Source organism: Pleurodeles waltl, chromosome 2_2 (assembly GCF_031143425.1).
Source record: "Pleurodeles waltl isolate 20211129_DDA chromosome 2_2, aPleWal1.hap1.20221129, whole genome shotgun sequence".
In the NCBI taxonomy this organism is placed as follows: domain Eukaryota; kingdom Metazoa; phylum Chordata; class Amphibia; order Caudata; family Salamandridae; genus Pleurodeles; species Pleurodeles waltl.
Genome location: NC_090439.1, coordinates 870518570 through 870537299, shown reverse-complemented (window position 1 = coordinate 870537299; position 18730 = coordinate 870518570). Strand labels below are relative to the sequence as shown.

General features: G+C 46.1%; 1 protein-coding gene across 4 annotated transcripts in view; it reads left to right on the top strand.

The window, feature by feature from the left end:
• The window catches only part of NIPAL2 (NIPA like domain containing 2), a 433718-nt gene that overhangs the window by 248154 nt on the left and 166834 nt on the right, over nt 1-18730 (top strand). The gene's annotated exons all lie outside the window — the stretch shown is intronic.

Sequence of the window (18730 nt, the reverse complement as noted above, 5' to 3'; positions counted from 1 at the left end):
CCTAATTTTTCTGATGGAAACCTGGCTAAACCCTGCATCGGCACCTGGCACCACAACATCCATCCCTCCCCCGGCTAAAAGATTGCCAGGCAAGACAGGCTTTACAAGCCCCGTGGGTGGAATAGCCATCATCCACAAGATGCACATCGTCAGCTGCACTACATCCATGGACACGTCATCCTCCAACATGGAACACCTGTCAGTCAAGCTGCACGCCACAGCCAACTTCACCCTAAGCAGCACTCTCACCTACAGACCACTGGGACCACACACCAACTTCACCGACACGCACCCTCGATGCCAGCCATTACATCCTACTTGGAGACCTGAACTTCCACCTGGAAGACCATGCTGGCCCCAACTCAAGAGCACTCATTGACGACCTGGGAAGCCTAGGCCTCACAGAATGATTAAATAGACCGATACGCATTGGCGGACACCTCCTAGAGCCTATTTTAACTAACTTCGGCAACATCCTAGTCGATGAACCCCTATCAGTTCCCTTGACAGACCATGCCCTTGTCAGAGTCAGTATTCCTGTCCCAGTCTAACGCACATGCACCACTGTCAGATGAGCCTGCTGAAATTGTAACAGCATCACTGACTGGAACACATCTCTCCGCACCCACTGAATCCGACCACAGCAACAGCCTCCCTAAATCCATAAAGAATTTGTACAACTAGATCACCTCCTGCTCCGACCCCATGGTCTACCTCAAATTCAACAATACAACATGATCCAGAACACAGGCCAGTTGTTACATGAAGGAGAGTGATGAAACCCCACTGAAAACAACTCAACTGCAAATGGAGAATGAGCCAGGGCAACGCAGGTAACAGCACGTCCAAATCTGCCCTAATACACCACCACCAAATGACCCGGACCACCAAACCCACCACTCTGGCAGACCACATCGATGCCAGCACAAATGGAAGCAAATAAATCTCTGCCTTTATGAAAGATTTCACCTCATCCAACTTGATCATTCCCTCTCAGGACCTCTGCAACAACCTCTCTCAATACTTCAGCAACAAAATCACCCCAGTTTACAGAAATTCAGCCCACAATAGGACCTAACAGACCTCGCCAAATGCCTGCCGATCTTACCCGAAGAACCAATACTAACTACATGACCTGTCATCACACAGAAGAAACCGTCGCCACCATGAAGTCCATTCCCTCAGGGGCTCCATGAGACCCTTGCCCCATCACATCTACTCCAGAAGACTATAGACCATCAGCACCATGCTCACACCCATTTTGTATGCCTCCACCTCTTCCGTAACCTCATCCTTCTGGGCCTCTCCACAGCATTTGACACAGACTCTCACCCCATTCTCTTCCAACACAACAGTTACATCCAAGGGCACACACTCTGATGGATCTGCTCCTTCCTGATCAGAAGGACCAAGTCAATCTGCCTTGCACTTACACCTCAGACATGTGTGACCTCATCTTAGGAGCTCAGCAAGGATCCTCCCTGAGTCAGACTTTCTTCAACACATCCATGATTCCTCTAGCCAGCATCATCCACTCTCATGATATTAACATCCTCTCCTACACCGATGCCATGAAACTCATTCTCTCCCTCACGGAAAAGACACCCAGTACCCAGACGAAGTTCAATGCCTGTATGATTGAAATTGCCCACTGCATGAAGACCAACTGTCTAAATCGGAATAGCGACAAGACTGAAATCGCCATCTTTGGGAAGAGAACATCACCATGGAACTCCACCTAGTGGACCACAGAGCTAGGACTGACACCAACCCCCACGACCCACATCAAGAACCTCTAGATCAAGTAAATGCTGTCACTGCCTCATGCTCCCACACCCTAAAGATACTGAGGAATATTTTCAAATGGCGCCCAATCAGCACCTGGAAAACTATCACACACGTCATGGTCACAAGCAAGCTGGACTATGGGAACTTCCTCTATGTCAGGATCAACACAAATCTCACCAGAAGGCTGCAGACCATTCAGAACTTGGCAGCCTGAATCACTCCCAACTTCTCATGCCTCACTCACATCGCACCACACCTGAAGGAGCTCCACTGGCTCCCATTCACAAACAAGCACAGTTCAGACTCCTCACCCATACTTTCAAGGCACTACAAAACACTGACCCAGCACACCTCGCAATCGCATCTGCCTTCACAAAACCTTCCAGACATCTATGCTCATCCAGACTCCTAGTTACACTGATCTTGCGCATACTGAAAACCAGATCCGTCAATTGAGTCTTCTCCTACATCGCTCCTAGAGAGTGGCACGACCTCTCACTACACATAAGTCTCATCCTCACTTCTTGAATTCCGCAAGAATCTGAAGAAGCTGAAGACCTGGCTTTTCAAGTAGTCCCACTGGGTCCTAGGAGTGCGTAGACTCACACCTTCTCAGCACCAGGATACCCTCCCGGATGATAGTGAGTTCTCCCAATCAGCAAAACATACCTTAACATAACATAACATTTACAAGGGTGAAGGGATCTGTGTGAAGAACATTTACAATTTTCGTAACTGTCCAGACACACGCCTGACCTACTCTGTTAGTGCAGGTAGGATTAAGGTACTTGTGAAATTTCACAAATATCTTTCATTTTCCTTCACTTTTCCATGTGAAGACACTCTTTCTCTCATAGACCATTTAACAGTGGGTGATAGGACAGTCAGGGCACATACCTACACTTAATGCACAAAATAGGAGTCAATTATTTAGATGTAAAAGAGGTGTCAGGTATGAGGCAAACATAATAAATGTGTATTTTTCTTTAGTTCAAAACGTCAATGTTGTTACTGAAATATTTACTTATTATAACATGACTTAAACTGTTGTTTTTTACATTGAATTTCAAAGGTGTTTTTAAAACAAAAACATATCTTTTTATCACACCTAACTATAACATTAATCACACCTAACTATAACATTAATTTACCTTTGGTTTCATCAGTGAATTTCTAGGGATTTTTTTTAAAGTAATATTTTATTACCATATTATAACATGCCTTAAACTGTTGTTTTTTTCTCTGCATTTCAAAGGTGTTTTTAAAACAAAAACAGATCTTTTTATCATAATATTTCCTTAACCTTTTGGTTTTATTAGTGAATTTCTAGGGATTTTTTAAAGTAATATTTTATTACTATACGTAAAGCCAATCCCTCTTCCTCCCAGGTTCTGCAGCAAACCCCCTACAGGGCCCTATGTTCTTTAAACAGGAGGGGGGGCAAGTGGCCCCCTCCATGTGCTCCATTGAGCCCATTAGGCCCTGGGGATCCTAGGGCCTTATGTTTTTTTAAATGAGAGGAGCCAAGAGACCCACTCCCAAGCCTTATTATACCCTGGGGACCCCATCCACCAGGTCTTATCTTTTTAATGGTGAGGGGGCCCAGGTGTCCCTCCTCCCCTAGCTTTACTAGACCCTAGGGGCACGATCCCCAGGGCCTTTTTATTTAAAGGGGAGAGAGCGCCAACCCCCCTGCCCCCCTCCCCAGGCCTCATTAGACTCTGGGGACCCCATCACCCAGGGCCTTATTTTTTTTAAAGGGGAGGGGTACCAAGTAACCCCACTCCCCAAGCCTTATTAGACCCTGGGTACCCCATCCCCTAGACTGTGTTTTTTAAGGGGGTTGGGGTTGCGCGGTTCCCCTCCCCAAGCCTTTAAGAGGCCCTGGGGATCCCATTCCCCAGGGCTATATCCGTTGCAGGCAGGGAAACCGCTATGTTCCAGGGTTGGGCTCCCCGGGACATAGGTAGTGAGCTGGCCCCGGGGGATAGGGACCCCAGGGCTATTAATGGCTCAAGGAGAAAAGTTGTGCGCTCCCTCCTTTTTAATTAGTCTAGCAACCCAGGGATGGGGTCCCTGGGGTTCTTAGATGCTCAGGGAGGGGCCCTCTCTTTCCCCTTTTTGGCAAAGTTTAGCCGGGGGGGGGGGCTCCCTGGGACAAGGGATGGCTAAGGGAGGGGAAGCTGTGCACCGTCCTCCCCATAATGAATGATTTTGTCCTCCGGGGTTGGGCTCCCTGGTGTCTGTGATGGCTCGGGGAAGGGGCTGTTCATCCTCTTTACATTAATAAAAGAAAGAGGCCCCGGCAGACATCTTGTGTTTTTTGTTTTTTCACAATCCTGTTGGAGTCCCATGGGATAGCAACAGAAACTGCGGATTTTTTTTGTTTTATTTTGGCCCCGGAGGGTGGGGGGGGGACATAAGGAGGGTGTTCCTCTGGGTCCACCACCCTACGTGCCCTGGGGCAGAGTATTCCTACCCTGCTCCCTTATGTTATTTTTTTCCATAACTTCAGGGCAGGGGACTATGTCCCTGAGTCCTGTAATGGCTGCCAGCAATGTTTATCTCATGTTGCTGGCAGCCAGTCTCACTTCGGCAGGAATCTGACTCCTGTGGGACCCAACTGTCCAGATAGCTATATCTTTTTAACCTTACTTACTCAAAAACATCTGAATGGATTTACACCAAATCACAAAAAGCACAATGTGCATACCAAGATCTAGCTTCCTGCCAAGTTTGGTGTCATTCTGTTGAGCAGTTTTTGCTGTAGCCATTCTTAAGGAAGTCAATGGAAAATGCCTGGGGATCTTCTGTTTTGGGACCCTCTCTTTTTTTCACAGGCCCCACTTGACAGATCACCTGAAGCTTTCCATGCAAAAACTAGTCAAAAAGTAGTATCACGCTGGAACGTTTTGTGGAGAGTCATCAAACAGGGCCAAAGTTATTAGCAATACAAAAAACACTTTTTTCCATAAGGAACAGTTAACCTAACTAAAACTACCCAGTGGCGAGTGCTGCTGGGTAATATATTTATGAAAATATTTATATCAACCCACCTCTCGTCTCACAGGGAAATAGGTGCCGACATACAAAAACTCCGTACACAAATGAATTTCTTTATTGGCAGATTGCAGTCTGCCAATAAAGAAATTAGGGCCATATGTACGAACACTTTTTCCCATAGACACAGAATGGGTAAAAACCTTTGCTACATCTGGCCCTTAATTTCAGTACGCAGTTTTAGTGTGTTGGCACTTGTTTCCCTGTGAGACAGGAAGTGGTTTAATTTAAACTGAGGGAGCCATCTCCAGTTTGCCCCTCTTGATTTGGTACACAGCAGATTTACGGCCGCACAGGAGATTTTTTTTTTTTTATTCAGATGATGGGTCTAAATGGGATTATTGATAAATACAACTTTTTAAAACGTATTTTAAATATTAATACTTGATAAATTATGATTTACTAGAAAGCTTAGGGCTTTTATATATGAGTATCAATGTTGTTTAATGGATACTTATATGGAACACACTTTAAGTGCAATTTAAATTAGGTAAGGAAGGGCTGCTGATTTCCATTTGCAAGTTACTTGTAATTCTACTTTAGAAGGTTATATTAGTCTGTTTATGGATATATTTCTGTAACATATTCATTTTGCAGAAATAAAAAAGCTGATTACCATAGTTGGCTCTGTGGTGATTTATAGTTTTGATTAGATGTTTGCTTAATTGCTGTGCTCGAGACCCACTGGTTTTGTAAGTAGCTGTTTCTTCTTTGCTTCTAGCTTTCAATGCTGTATCTTCAGTTTCCATCAAGAGTTTTGAGGCGGGTGTTTGATCCACGAATTCACCTAAGGGCATGTGGTAGGGCTGGCTTTCTTGTGGTTAGCTTAGGACGAGTAGATTCATAGGCTTCCTCAGTGCTTAATTTTGAAATAAACAGGTGCCGGTGCTCAAAGCCCTCCTCTTAAACACGCGGCTGCCGCAATTAAATATGCGAACACGGAATACTGAGGCAGCGTAATCCTGAAGCCGTCTCGGGCCTCTTCAATCCATTTTAAGGTACTCCCTGCCCCCTCAGCTCACTCTTGCAGCTTTCTGCTTTCTCCCATTGTGACTCTTTCGTTTTTCTCTTCCTCCGTTTTTGTCATATATGTCTATTGCTCGCAGTGAGAGCTTGAGGCAGAAACATAAGCGCCGGCCCGCAAAAATAAGTGCCGGTGCTCAGCACCGGAAACAACTAGCACAAATTAAGCACTGGGCTACCTCCATAATTTCTGGTGAATAAACCTGCGAGAGCCACAGCACTTTCTTCCAGAACTTGTGTTGTACCAGGCTCATTTTTTGCCTCTATTAGCAGGCCCTAGGGTCCACCTCCTTACACAAGGAACCTCCCTACTTATGCATAAAATGACGTTAGAGTCCTGTGTTTTTGTAAATCAGTGTTTTAAATGTTGATTCAGAGGTGTGGGATGAAACACGTGTTATTCTCGTGCAGATGAATTTCTTAATATTCGCGCACGCTTTTCTTGCAAGGAAGAACTTTTTGTTTCTCTTTTTAGGTCAGATGGACTCACTAACGTTATGTTTGGCGTGCTCTCATTCACCTGAATCTACTTGATTCTGCAGCACTTCTACGTTGTCTTTAGTAGTGCTTGTCGAATACTTGGTGTAGTATCCAGCAAAATAGTATCATCTTCACGAAGCAGGTGCAAAATAACTTTTCTTTTCATACATAAGGGAGGTTGAAGGGACCGCTCTTAAGATAGTTTCCGGGATCGCTTGTGTACGGTAGTAACAGTTTTGGTGCTGACAGCCTTGTTTCACTTCCTTGGTTGCTTCAAATTTCGACCTGAGTTTCACACTTTTCCATAATACACACGGTGTGTCATTGTATAACTCCCTAATTAGGGCGAACAAGTTTTAGATTCATGTTTTTTTGTGTCAATTTCGCCTACTGGTGTTTTTTGGGGTTAAGCCGAATTGAGCTGTGAATTCCAAAGAGGCAACATATTGTAGATGTCACCTCATCTGTATACCTCATGATAAGGTAGGTGAGGCCGAGGACCTCATTGGTAGTGCCAAGCTCCATTGTGAAACCACCGTGGAGAAAACACATAATGTATTGTTCTTCTAAGAAGCAGGTTTTTTGTTTTTTTTTTTAGATATTTTTACTTTATAGTTAACGGTCCACCATATTACCATTCTTAGGGAGTGCCACCGTAAACCACTTTTAAACTGATTAATACATGAGTAAACTTAGTAATACATGTTTTACTATTGGTGCCCACTTTTGAGGATTACAGTTGAAAGCTCATTTGGCAGAAGGAAAGAACAGGCTACATGTAACTCAAGGTCTTGCTGTAGCGCGCTTTCATTTACCGAGAGCACATTTTCCATTACCACTACATTCGCACATAGATACAGTTTTATTGTTAGCCAAATGTAATTATGTTTAACAATAAAAGCATCATCCACTGCAACACAAATATAATTTACACAGTAGCTCTGGGGTACAATATTTAACTGAATAACTATCCATTTTTTTTTTACACTATGTCGATATCCCATGATATGTCCACTACCACCCCATATTTTATTGTGTTTTTAGGGGCACCCGTGCCTTGTATGTTGGCTTTTCCTGATGTGCACACCAGTCAACACCTCAATGTCGGTAGCAAAGGGGTGGAGGCTGCTCCCACTGACTAGCAAGGTCCCTTTTCTCCACCAAGCAGGCAATCCCCTACGAAGATTCTTTCTGAGTGTGGCCCTCCCAGTTCCTCCAAAAGGCCCAACAGTGCCACCCGGGGACCCAAGTTAATCGAGTGACCCAATACAGCTGAAAATCTCATGGCTCACCCCGTCCCAAAAGGAGCGTAGAGCTGGGCAGTCCCAGGCCACATGGTAGAAATCAGAGAGAGAACAGCATGCACATGCAGCCTGGGTTAATCAGCTAATCCGTCGTGGACGATGTGGGGACAGATAGGTTGCATGAAGATAATTATTTTGGAGCATTCACAAATGCCATTTTATGGCCAGCTCTATGGGAGCCAAACATGCTCGTCAGCTAGCCCACCCAACCTTCCCATATCCGCAGGAAAGAAGGAAAACCATGTGGTGCATTAATAATAAATGAATGATAAATTGCTGATATGGCTCCCTTACCTAGGCACCCCATAAGAATAATACGTTTTGCCTCGAGCAGATTACGTTTGGGGATTTGGGTATCTAGTAGGAAGTGAACTTGCATAGCATAACACAGCTGAAAGATTGGAAATAATTTTATATGGGACAGGAAGTATTGGTCTCTGAATTCTTGAAAGGACATTAGGGTCCCTCTCCAGTGAATATCCCCCTGTATGTAATTCCGATCTGATCCCTTTGAGAAAAACCCTCTGGACTCGAAACGTGTTGAAGCCATGTGCCATGCCATAGAGAAGTCAGATCTGTCAGACGGCGGTCCCAATGGAATAGGCGCAAAGCTGTCCTCCAGCAGAGCACCGCCAATCGAATACATGAAGGCACCGTTTAGGGGCATCCAGCTACCACAGAGCAAGTCGAGAAGCCCCTCACATCCCAGCAAGTGATCCTCCAGATGATACGCAGTGTCATCCCAACCCCCTGTAAATCATTCATTTATAGGAACCAGATGTGCAGCAAGATAGTAACTATAGGTATCAGTCATACCAATACAACTGTCAAAAGGAAATGTCTGCGCTTAGGTGAAGGCCACTCAATGCCGCCCACCCACCCAAACAAAGGACGTCAGCTTCGAGGTCAAGGAATGGAACCACCCACAGGGAACTGGATATGGACAGTTCATTAGAATGTATAAGTACTGGGGAGGCATATCATTTTAAAGACTGCAATATGGCCCATTGGATTAAAGGGCAGTCGGCTCCACTTACACAGGTCCCTATCCAGTGTTGATGCATGGGGATGAAAGTTAAGGAACCAGTTCAAATCCGGAAGGCCCGAGATATGAATTCCTAGGTGCATAACAGAGTTCCGACTGACTGGTATGCTGGGGCACCAATGTCGCCCTGAAGCTTCCCCAGTCACCTTCAATTGAAGGGACTTACATGCATTGACCCACAAACCAGAGACTTTTTCATAGAGACAGAGGATTTCGGGACACCTAGGGCCAGAGGTTTGGGGGTCCCTGAGGAAGAGGAGTATGTCATCTGCACATAGAGCAATCCGGTCCTTGACACCACCTTCCCATCAGCAGCTCCAGACTCGAGTGATCCGGTGTGCCAGGGGCTTTATGAACAGCAGCAGGGGTAAGGGGCATCCCTTGCGCATACCCCTGTGGATTGGAAAGGGGGAAGACAGATCACCATTGACCCAGACTCAGACAGTAGGGGTATTATACAGGATATGCATCATTTTCCAAAAAGATGGGCCGAAGCTCGCTCGCTGCAGCATCGCCTCGAGAAATGTCCAGGATACTATGTCAAATGCTTTCTGGAAATCTATAAGGAGAAGGGCTAGGTCGTGATGTAGGTGGTGTGACTGGGAGAGGGCCAACTGCACTCTACAAATACAGTGCTGAATAGAGTGCTGGGAACTTCTGCCTGGCATAAAGTCACATTGGTCTGGATGGATTAAATCGGACAAGGTCCGACTCAGCCTGTTCAGCTTGCTGGATTTATCTCCTGATTCAAATATCCTCTGGATCGATGCTTTCCAGCACTGTTCCACCTCCTCCACAGAGACCTGCCTCAATTTACATTGTGCTATCACCAATAAGTGGCTTGTTTTGCCCGGGTCCTGACCACACACCCGATGCTTCAAGGTAAGGATTAGGGCCTCCAATTCCATCACCTGTGCCTGCTGTATCAGTTCTGTTTGTCCCAGGTAACCCTTGAGCAGACCCCAGAAAGTAGTTTGCAACAGAAGACACTGAGTCCACAGTGGTCTGGAAGAAGTTATGCAATTCCTCCTCCACGAAAGCGGTTCATTCTGGGTCGAACAGATGCCACACGCTAAATCTCCATATCCAAGGAAGGGCTCTTGGTCAAGCACCCCATTCAAGAAAGAGGGGGCGTGATCGGCTGTACCCTGTGTTAGGATCTGAACAGAGTATAATGACAGAAGGTCATTGGCCACTAAACAGAGCTCACTCCTCGATTCTGTATTGCGGGCTGCATACAGGTGTGTGTAAGAGTGTTTTGAGGGGTTCCACGAGCGCCAAGTGTCACAGAGACCCATGGAGTCTGTCCAATAGACAAAGCCACGGAGCACTGGAGGTATCCCTCCTGGGATCAGGGACTGCATTAAAGTCCCCACCTATCAGGGAGTTCCTGGGGGGAAGACCACTATCAGGGATTGGACTACCTGTAAACTCAGTTGCAGGAACTGTTGAGGAAAATAGCAGGAGACAAGATTATAGTGTTGTGCCGCCATGCACCCTTCAATCCCCATGTACCTGCCCTGGGAGTCTGGAGGCACCTTAGTTACTGTCAGTAGAAAGGTCTTATGTAGAAGGATTGCGACCCCTCTAGAGTCTGTGGTGAAGCGGGCCTGGTAGACTCAGCCACATCCAAACAGACCAAGGAAGGGGCACTGGGAGCCCAGGAGATGCTGCTCCCGGAGTAGGAACACATCTGGTCTGCATCTCTTGACATAGTGCAGTGCTGCTGATCTCTTAATACAGTCCAGTAGACCATTTGCATTCCAGGAGACAATTTTATTAATCTGAGGGGGTAGTTGAATAAGGATGTGACAGATTAGGGTCTGTCAGTGGTGGGAGTTCATCTGTGCAGGGTACTTCAGAGCCTAGCCCAGCAAACAAAAGAAACAAAGTGGAGAGCTTGCGTGGTAAATACCTGAAAAGAAAACACATCAAAACAACAATCCAATTTTGAAACAACACAACTCCCCCCACCAACCCCCCCACTCTTCTCCAACACTTCCTTCCCTGAAGCATCTGTTGCCCTTAAACAGAACAGGAAATAAGAAAACTCAGGGAAACTTAAATGTCACCTTCAGTCGCCCATGTGAAGGATCTTGAAGCCTAACAGCAGGTTAATTATTGAATTTGAAGTAAAGGCCTGCAAAATATGGACCGTATATAAAATCAACAAAACAGTACAGTCCTCTCCCTCTGCCTCTAAACAATCAATGAGTCTGGCAGTGAGGTTTACGTTATCACTCCAGCTAACTGTGGTCACGTTTGGCTCCTTCATGGGCAGTCGTCTTTGCCCATTCAGAAGGGTAAGGAGGAGGTCAGGGAGTTGGGTATGCAGATTGAGGACCCGAACAATTGCGAGGTGCCACTGAGAGTCCCATCTGGCTCTGTTTCACTTGGGTTCTCCTCCACAGTAAGCAGGCCCGCCTAAGCCTGTCTCCTGCTTTGGCCAGATCCTGTATTCCTGGATCTGGAACGCTTTCCTCCGGGGCCTCTGAGCAAGGAGCATCAGCGGGTGGCCCCTTGGCTCTGAATCCAAGATCACCCAGTCTTGGGGGCTGCAGTGGTCGCTGATAGGTTGGCAAGTCAAAAGTACCCTGAAGCGGTCCAGGAACAGGAGCCTGAAGAGGATGTTGAGCACACAGAGCTTCTGTTTAACTTCATCGAAGGAGCGTCCTGGTATAGTCTAGTAAAATCAGGATTTTGGAGTTAAGATGTCATAGGTCCTGTTAGTTCCGAGCCTCACATAGAATATTGTCACATCTCGGAAGTTAAGAATGGATAGTATCACCAGACAAGGTGGGGCTCTAGGCAAAGGTCTCTTACTCAGGGCCCAAAGTGCCCTTTCCACCACAGAATAGTGAGATAGTTTGTCTGCTGGGACCCATGACGGAAACCAGTCCTCCAGAAGTTCACTCAATAGGAAGCCCTCCACTCCATCCGGGAGCCCAACTAGGCATAAATTGCTGCATCTAGAGCAGTTTTTGGCATCCTCCACCCTCCCATCCAGAGTAACCACTGTAGACATCAGTTTGAGTGTTACCACATCCTCCTCAGTTGCTGAGTTCTGCGTTTCAGTTTCCATCACCCTCTCCATGCGTAGGTCGTGATGTAGGAGGAAAAGGTCAATACAGAAACTGTCTGCCTTAGTTTCCACTGTCTCTCTAGAGTCCTGGATTGCTTTAAGAACAGCCACCAAGTCTGCAGTGGGTTGGGGTCGACAGGTGGGGGGAACCCTGCGGCCTCTTTATTCTCAGGTGCCGACACAGTATATTGATCCATTTTAGTCTGAGTTTACCACACCCCATCTCTGGATAAGAGCTGACCGAGGACAACAAGGAAGAAGATATCTGAAAAGGGGCCAAGGGAGCACAAGCAGCATGTCCCATCAAGTCCTAGGTCCCCCAAAAGAATGTGGTTGTGACACACAGGATAGTTGAGAAGCAGGGAGAGCTTGTAGACAGGGCAAGTGGGATAGTCCAGTGGCCCCAACCGGCTTGCCTCGTGGTTGTGTGAGCAGTTGGCAGCGGTCAGCTCAAATCGGCTTAGGAAGGGAGCAGTATAGCATCTAGAGGGAGTGGGGGAGGGTAGGAGGAAAGCTTGTCTAAACAGACATGTATTCCACACCCCTTCAGGCTCCCTCCAGAATCTACAAGGCAACAATGCCCGAGTCATAAAGTCTTAGCAGTACACCTCTGGGGTCATCAGCGATCAGAAGATAGAGAGAGGACCTCTAACGGTCAGAAGTTTGTTATGAGCATTCATCCACTGTGAGAGCTATTGCATAATCATCTAATGGTCTTTTCCTACCCAGGGGAAACAGGCCCAATTGTAGAGCTCAGGTCAATGTCCATTGGGCCCCATAGGCATAAATGTCTTTCCTGTGCAGGTGATCCACATGGCGCTGGGGTTCCCACCCTTTTGGCAGGATTTCCAATCAACCCTGCAGGGGGGACCCTTGTGCCAGTAGGCACTCACTGGTGCACTCCCTGAATTGGTCCGTCCACCTCTGTCAGTGGGCCCCGGGCCTTGTGTTGCCATTGGTCAGCACTCCAGGCCCAGCCAGTCATCTCTTGTGAATGCTATTTGCTGGGTGAGCAGACCCAGGGTCACTGCGCCTTTCCTGCAGCTAATGGCCCCCAGCAGGGAAGTCCCAGGTGGCGTGGACTCCCTCTAATGCTCATAGTGTACGTCCGTGAATGCTACATCACCTATGTGTGAGCTCTATGTAACCTGCGCCACAGGGTGTCTAGGCCCTCACGGAGGCTGACAGCCACTTACCTCTCGGGATCTGGACTCTGTCAGATGGTCGCATACATTCCATGGGGTCTGGCCATATTGTTGTCCCTCATTGCAGGTCTTCACAGGAGCTTTTCATAGTTCTGACCTGCCAGCAGCTCCCAATCACACCCCTAGGGAGCCCACCGTGTCTGTGCCTCCCTCACTGAGTTGTCCACCGGGGGTTCTGTCTACCACCTTACCCCCACTTAGATATCATAGGACCTCAGGCCTCCGCTTAGGCTAGGCCACACCCACGACCCCCTTTGGGCCCCTTGATGAAAGTTCACACAACCATTACAAAGAGCCTCAGTATGTGCCTTCTGCACTGGATCATCCACAGTGGCCTGTGCTGACCACCTTAGGCCCCTGGGATATCAGGGTGATCTCACGCCACCAGTGAGGCAAAAGCACACACAAGCTCTCCGTGCCCACAATGAGAGTCCTGGCAGTTGCCGTTAATCAGGGCAGGATCCACACAGCCTCTGCAAGAGTCCCAGACGTGCCTTCTTTACTGGGTCATCCACCGTGGGGGCTATGCTTATTACCTTAGCCCGCTGGATGTCAGGGGCATCACGGGCCTCCACCTAAACAAGGACTGCGCCAGTGAGCCACTCCGGGTCTGCAATGAAAATCCTGGCACCTGCCATTAATCAGGGCAGGGTCCACACAGCCTCTGCAAAGAGCCTCAGTATGTCATTGGCGGCTCAAAAATGGGGTCCGATAAGGGGCACTCTGAGAGTATTAATGGGCAAGGGGCTACCGGGGGGTAGCAGTGCTGTGCGGTCAGGCAGGGTTAGTAAAGATGAAAGTCAGGCGACGGGAGCGCTGTTAAGGCTCGACCGCCATGTTGGCCTCCAGATATACAAGTAAACTGATAAAACAATATTGCACAAAAATGATATTGTGTGGATATCGGTTTCAGTGAATATTTATCACCAAATGTATTCATTTGTTTTGATCCTATTAAAATCTTTGCTTCCGTCACACTTCAGAATTACAAAACATGTGCTTTATTTTTGCTTTCCTAACTGCTGAATTAGTACTGTTCATTTACAGGTTTTTACATTTTGTTCTGTGTTACAAACAATGTCATTCTACAGCCTTTCCTTTCACACTCTCTGTACCTCAGCAAGATTGTCTCATAATCCACTTTACTTTTCTTTCCAGGACTACTAAGTGAGAGGAGTTTATAAACACAATCCCTGTGTTAAAAACATAAGCATTAATTTGTCATAAGAAATAGCCGGACATTTGACCTCTGTCTTTGAAGTGCCGCAAATGTTACAAGATAAATACAGTCACACCAAATAGCAGCTCACAACCCACCCACAGTTTGGGAAATAGCACTCTAATCCAATGATGGGCTGCAGAAGAGGGGCAACAGCACATTGTTTTTCCTTTTGGGCAAGTGCAGCTGCTGCTCATTTTGTTCTGGTAAATAATGCATTTTAAAATGCTTTTGTTTTTACTGCAACAAGTGTTACTTTTTACCTTTTAACACTGAGATTCTGCATTTGTGTTTGAAAAGCTATCTCTTTCCTCTCACCCATTGGGCTGTTTAATCCTTCACTGCATACAAGAAAAGACTCACTGGCAAAGCTAAATTACCTTGCTTTTGGAACCTATTTGCCTGTGATTTTTAGATATGCCGTACAGCACTCCTGATGCTGTGTAACATGGCTAAAGAAAACAAACAAATAAAAGGTGCTGTGATGGGGAGGTTGCGTCATTTTGTAGGCAGATATGCTTGTATGCAAAATTACATGAGTATTTTTTTTATATTTACTGGGTTGGATTGTTAAATAAAAAAACAAGTAGCGCAAAACCATTTTAATTTTAAATGCAGGGGCCACGAAGAGCGTGTGGGTAGTGGGGAGCAACACAGAGGGTCGTGGTGCGGAGAAGCAAGGCAAGGCATAACACAGACGGCAGGGAGGAGAAGCAATGGGCTAGAGAGAAGGAGGGTGGAGGTAGGGGAAAGCAACACAGGGGAGGGGTGGATAAAAGAAGCAATGGCCATAAAGTAGATGGAGGAGAAACGCCCAGGGGAGAAAATAATAGGATGAATTACAGGCATGTAAGTGCAGTAAGGAGGGGATGGGAATAAGCACATGGGCAAAAGAGAGAAACATAGAGTTAAGGCAGCTGGGAAACACATGTACTCTCATGGAATGCTTAACACAAATAAAAAAAGTAGTGCTTGAAATGCAAGCAGTGGAAGCATAGAAGTCAGACAATCAAAAGAGATGATATAGAGGCTGTGCTCCATGAGAGGGACAAACAGAAGATTGACAAGCTGGGACATGAATACGAAGCAGGCAAATGGGAGTGACTGGAAAGCCAACCAGCGGTGAAAATGGGCGGGCTACCAACCCCCGGTGTGTTTTTGGTAAGCCCACAATTTATATTTCCCAACCAGAAAGATGTGGTGTCTGATAGGCTCAGCTTAGAAATGCAGAAAGTCTGATCTAGATTTTACTATTTATTTCACAAATCTGCCAAGTGGCACTAAGACATAAGGTACCATCAGCTATCCTTGGCTCGTCAGCCAACATCAAACTGCCTTGTGTGACTAGTTGTTTTGCGTTTACTAATTTCAGTATAGGTTAAAAACTCCAGAATACAAAGTGATGTCCGCTAAAATGCCAGAACTGGCAGAAGCTGTTATGCATCCCTTACAGCCACTTGACGGCATTGTTTTAAAATTTTACAATCTTCTATTCTGTTTTTTAAAAATACTTGTTTCACAAGCACAGCCAACAATAAACTCTGCTCACATAATCTGTGGGATTCACTCTTTCATTCACATCATGCAATAAAACAAGCATTGGCAATGCAAATCGTTTTGTATTTTGAGTAGTGGAAGTTTTAGACCAAGCTTAACAACACAACAAAGGTGCAATAAATACAGCAGTAGTACAGCCTTCCCTAAAAGAAAGAATAAGCAAAGGACAGGTGCCAGCAACAAGAGGAAGAATGCATGATTCTCTCATATATACAGGACAGGTACAACACAGGTAGCTTACTCTTTAAAAAGGAAGTGAGAAGAGTTAAATGATTGTTGGGGTCTATGCTCTTCGTAAACAGACATAAACACGCAAGACGTATAACCCCTGGAAGAAACAGCCAAACATCTTTTTGAATTACTATGTATTCAAGTACTCATTTTGGATGATGAACTTTCATTTACCTAGCATGGTAGGTTTCATCAGTAGGTCCCACACTTTGCACTGGGAACCTTCTGATACTGTTCATTGGCTGTACAGCCTCGCAGTTATGGGTTCTCTGGTTTGAGTGGTGTTATGTCTCTTACATCGACATCTATGTTCTCCCTTTGTTGAACTGTTAGACCTATAATACAATTCTGTGAATAAGTTAAAAAATATTTGACACTGCTCTCTCCCTATGGCATCATTGAAATAATCCTTTGTTTTTCATAAAATAGGGCATCAGTAGTGGAAACACACCATCTTCACAGATCAGGTACACCCTGGGTAGAATCAGTGCATCCTCTCTCCTTCAGAGGAGATGTACGGCTAGGGGCGCAGCAATCTTTACCAGTCACAGGGCATGTACAAATCATGCAGCAATTGTGCAAGCTTTGCTACCTCACATAACAGAATCACCATGTATTGTGGAGCAAGCTTCTCTCTCTCAAAAGAGGCAGCAAGTGCAATATCCTGTTCCCTGCAGAACAGATCCAGCAGGGCAGACTAGTACAGGCTTTCAGCACTCACAGAACAGGTACACTTAATACATGAATGAATGACAAGTAGGTCACAAACAGATCCCTCGAGGTAGGTGAAGGGAATGTATAGGTGGTAGGGTTGGTAAATCTGCTGTTCTGACACCATGCTCACTTAGGTGATATTCCACTTCATCATCCTGGAAATCTTGCTACTGTCACCTAGAGAACTGGTGTTTGTGTTGATTCTTTGGGTACACATGGATTGAGAAGTAGCCATTTCCTGGCAGATATTTCTTTTGTGGAGCAGTCACGCCACAGCTTAAGTAACTGTGCCTTAAACAAGCACACAGATGCCACCCTCTTAGAAAATCTTTTGAATGCTTGCCCACCTGACGGTGCACACACTGAGCCTCGGTGATGCACCTGTTCGAAATGTTGAGTGGCACCACTGATTATTTTTATTTGTTATCATTTTCATATGTGAATTTGGACATGCACTGAGAATACTGGGAATACTGGGAATTGAAGTCCTCTTACCCTTTAGAAGTGTATGTCTAAATGCCCCAGCATATTTAGTAGTTTTGGCTAAAAATAAAAAACATGACTAGAGAAAGTAAGGTTCATGGTTTAGCGTATCTTGTCAGCTATAGAATCAGAGAGAAGGTGGTGACTACTGAAAATGCAGGGTCACAGCAGCTGATCTGACTTAATGCTCCTTAAAAAACACAGAAGCCAGAGAAGGGCTATGGTGGCACAAAAGAGGACAGCAGCGTGTCTTCTTTTCCTTGACAAACAATGGTTATTCATCATTTTTTGGTGAGCATCAATGGTTAACCACATTTTAACCTTTTGTTAACCACACATGAACCCAAATGCAAATACCAAAGATATTTGTAGAGCACATAAACCGAGAGTGTCAATGCACATCTGACCTGAGTGCAATATATTGTTGAAAAATAGAAACAGAGCTTATTTCTCAGTTACTAAATGAAACCATCTATTGTCCTCGCCTGTTAACAGAATGTAATCTGTGCTTTTGGACAAGGGGTGGAGCTGCATGCCTAGAGAAGAGAGTAGAAGACCTAGAGAAGAAGGAATCCTAGAGCAGAAAGGAGCAGAGGAGGCCGAGAGGAGCAGCGGAGGCCTGGAGCAGAGGAGGCCTAGAGAAGAAAGGAGCAGAGGAGGCCTAGAACAGAGAGTAGCAGCAGGTTGTGACGGGGCTGCAGTGTCGATGAATGGCTGAGCATCTGATTATTGCATACTGTGCATCATGAAAGAGCCTTCGAAATCAGTACCATGCATTCATTCCAAACCTCGCGACGATGTCTGAGCCACCTCGGACTCTCACTCAAACTTGTGGCCGTGGAAATGGAGCCCGGAGGCTGCGAAGGCATTTCGGGCAAAGAAGCTCTTTTGGACAAGGCCACCATGGCCTATTTCAACCTGCGGCGGAAGACAGAACTAGTGGTAGATGCCAGCCCTGCAGGGCTAGGGGCTGTACTCCTGCAAGAAAGGTCTGTTTGTGAATGGATACCAGTGGCTTTTGCCAGCCACACACTTTCAGCGAAAGAAACTCGATACGTCCAGACTGAAAGAAAGGCATTTGTTATCAGGCGGGCCTGCCATTATTTTCATCTATGTCTGTGTGGTCACAAGTTTAGTATGGTCACTGATCACAAGCCCCTCATCCCTCTCTTTACTGGCACTGCTAGCCTTGGCCCATCCAGCATTGAGAGGTGGACCGTACAATTGCAACCTAATGCATTCAAAATTGTTTACCGTCCCGGGGCCAACAACCCTCCTGACTATTTGTTGAGACATCCATATCCGGACAGATCCAGTGGCTCTGATGGTGATGAAGAAGGGACGCCTTCATACAAATTATTATGCAGAAAGCATGCCCTAAAGGTCTGACCCTCGAAGAAATTCAGGAGGCTACCCAGAGGGATGGAAGCATAATCAAAGTAAAGGAGGCTTTAATGCAACAGCACTGGCAGCATTTCCTCAATGGGGCGAGGTCCCTAATACATGAAGAAAGGACAACAAGACATCTAATATGGAGGG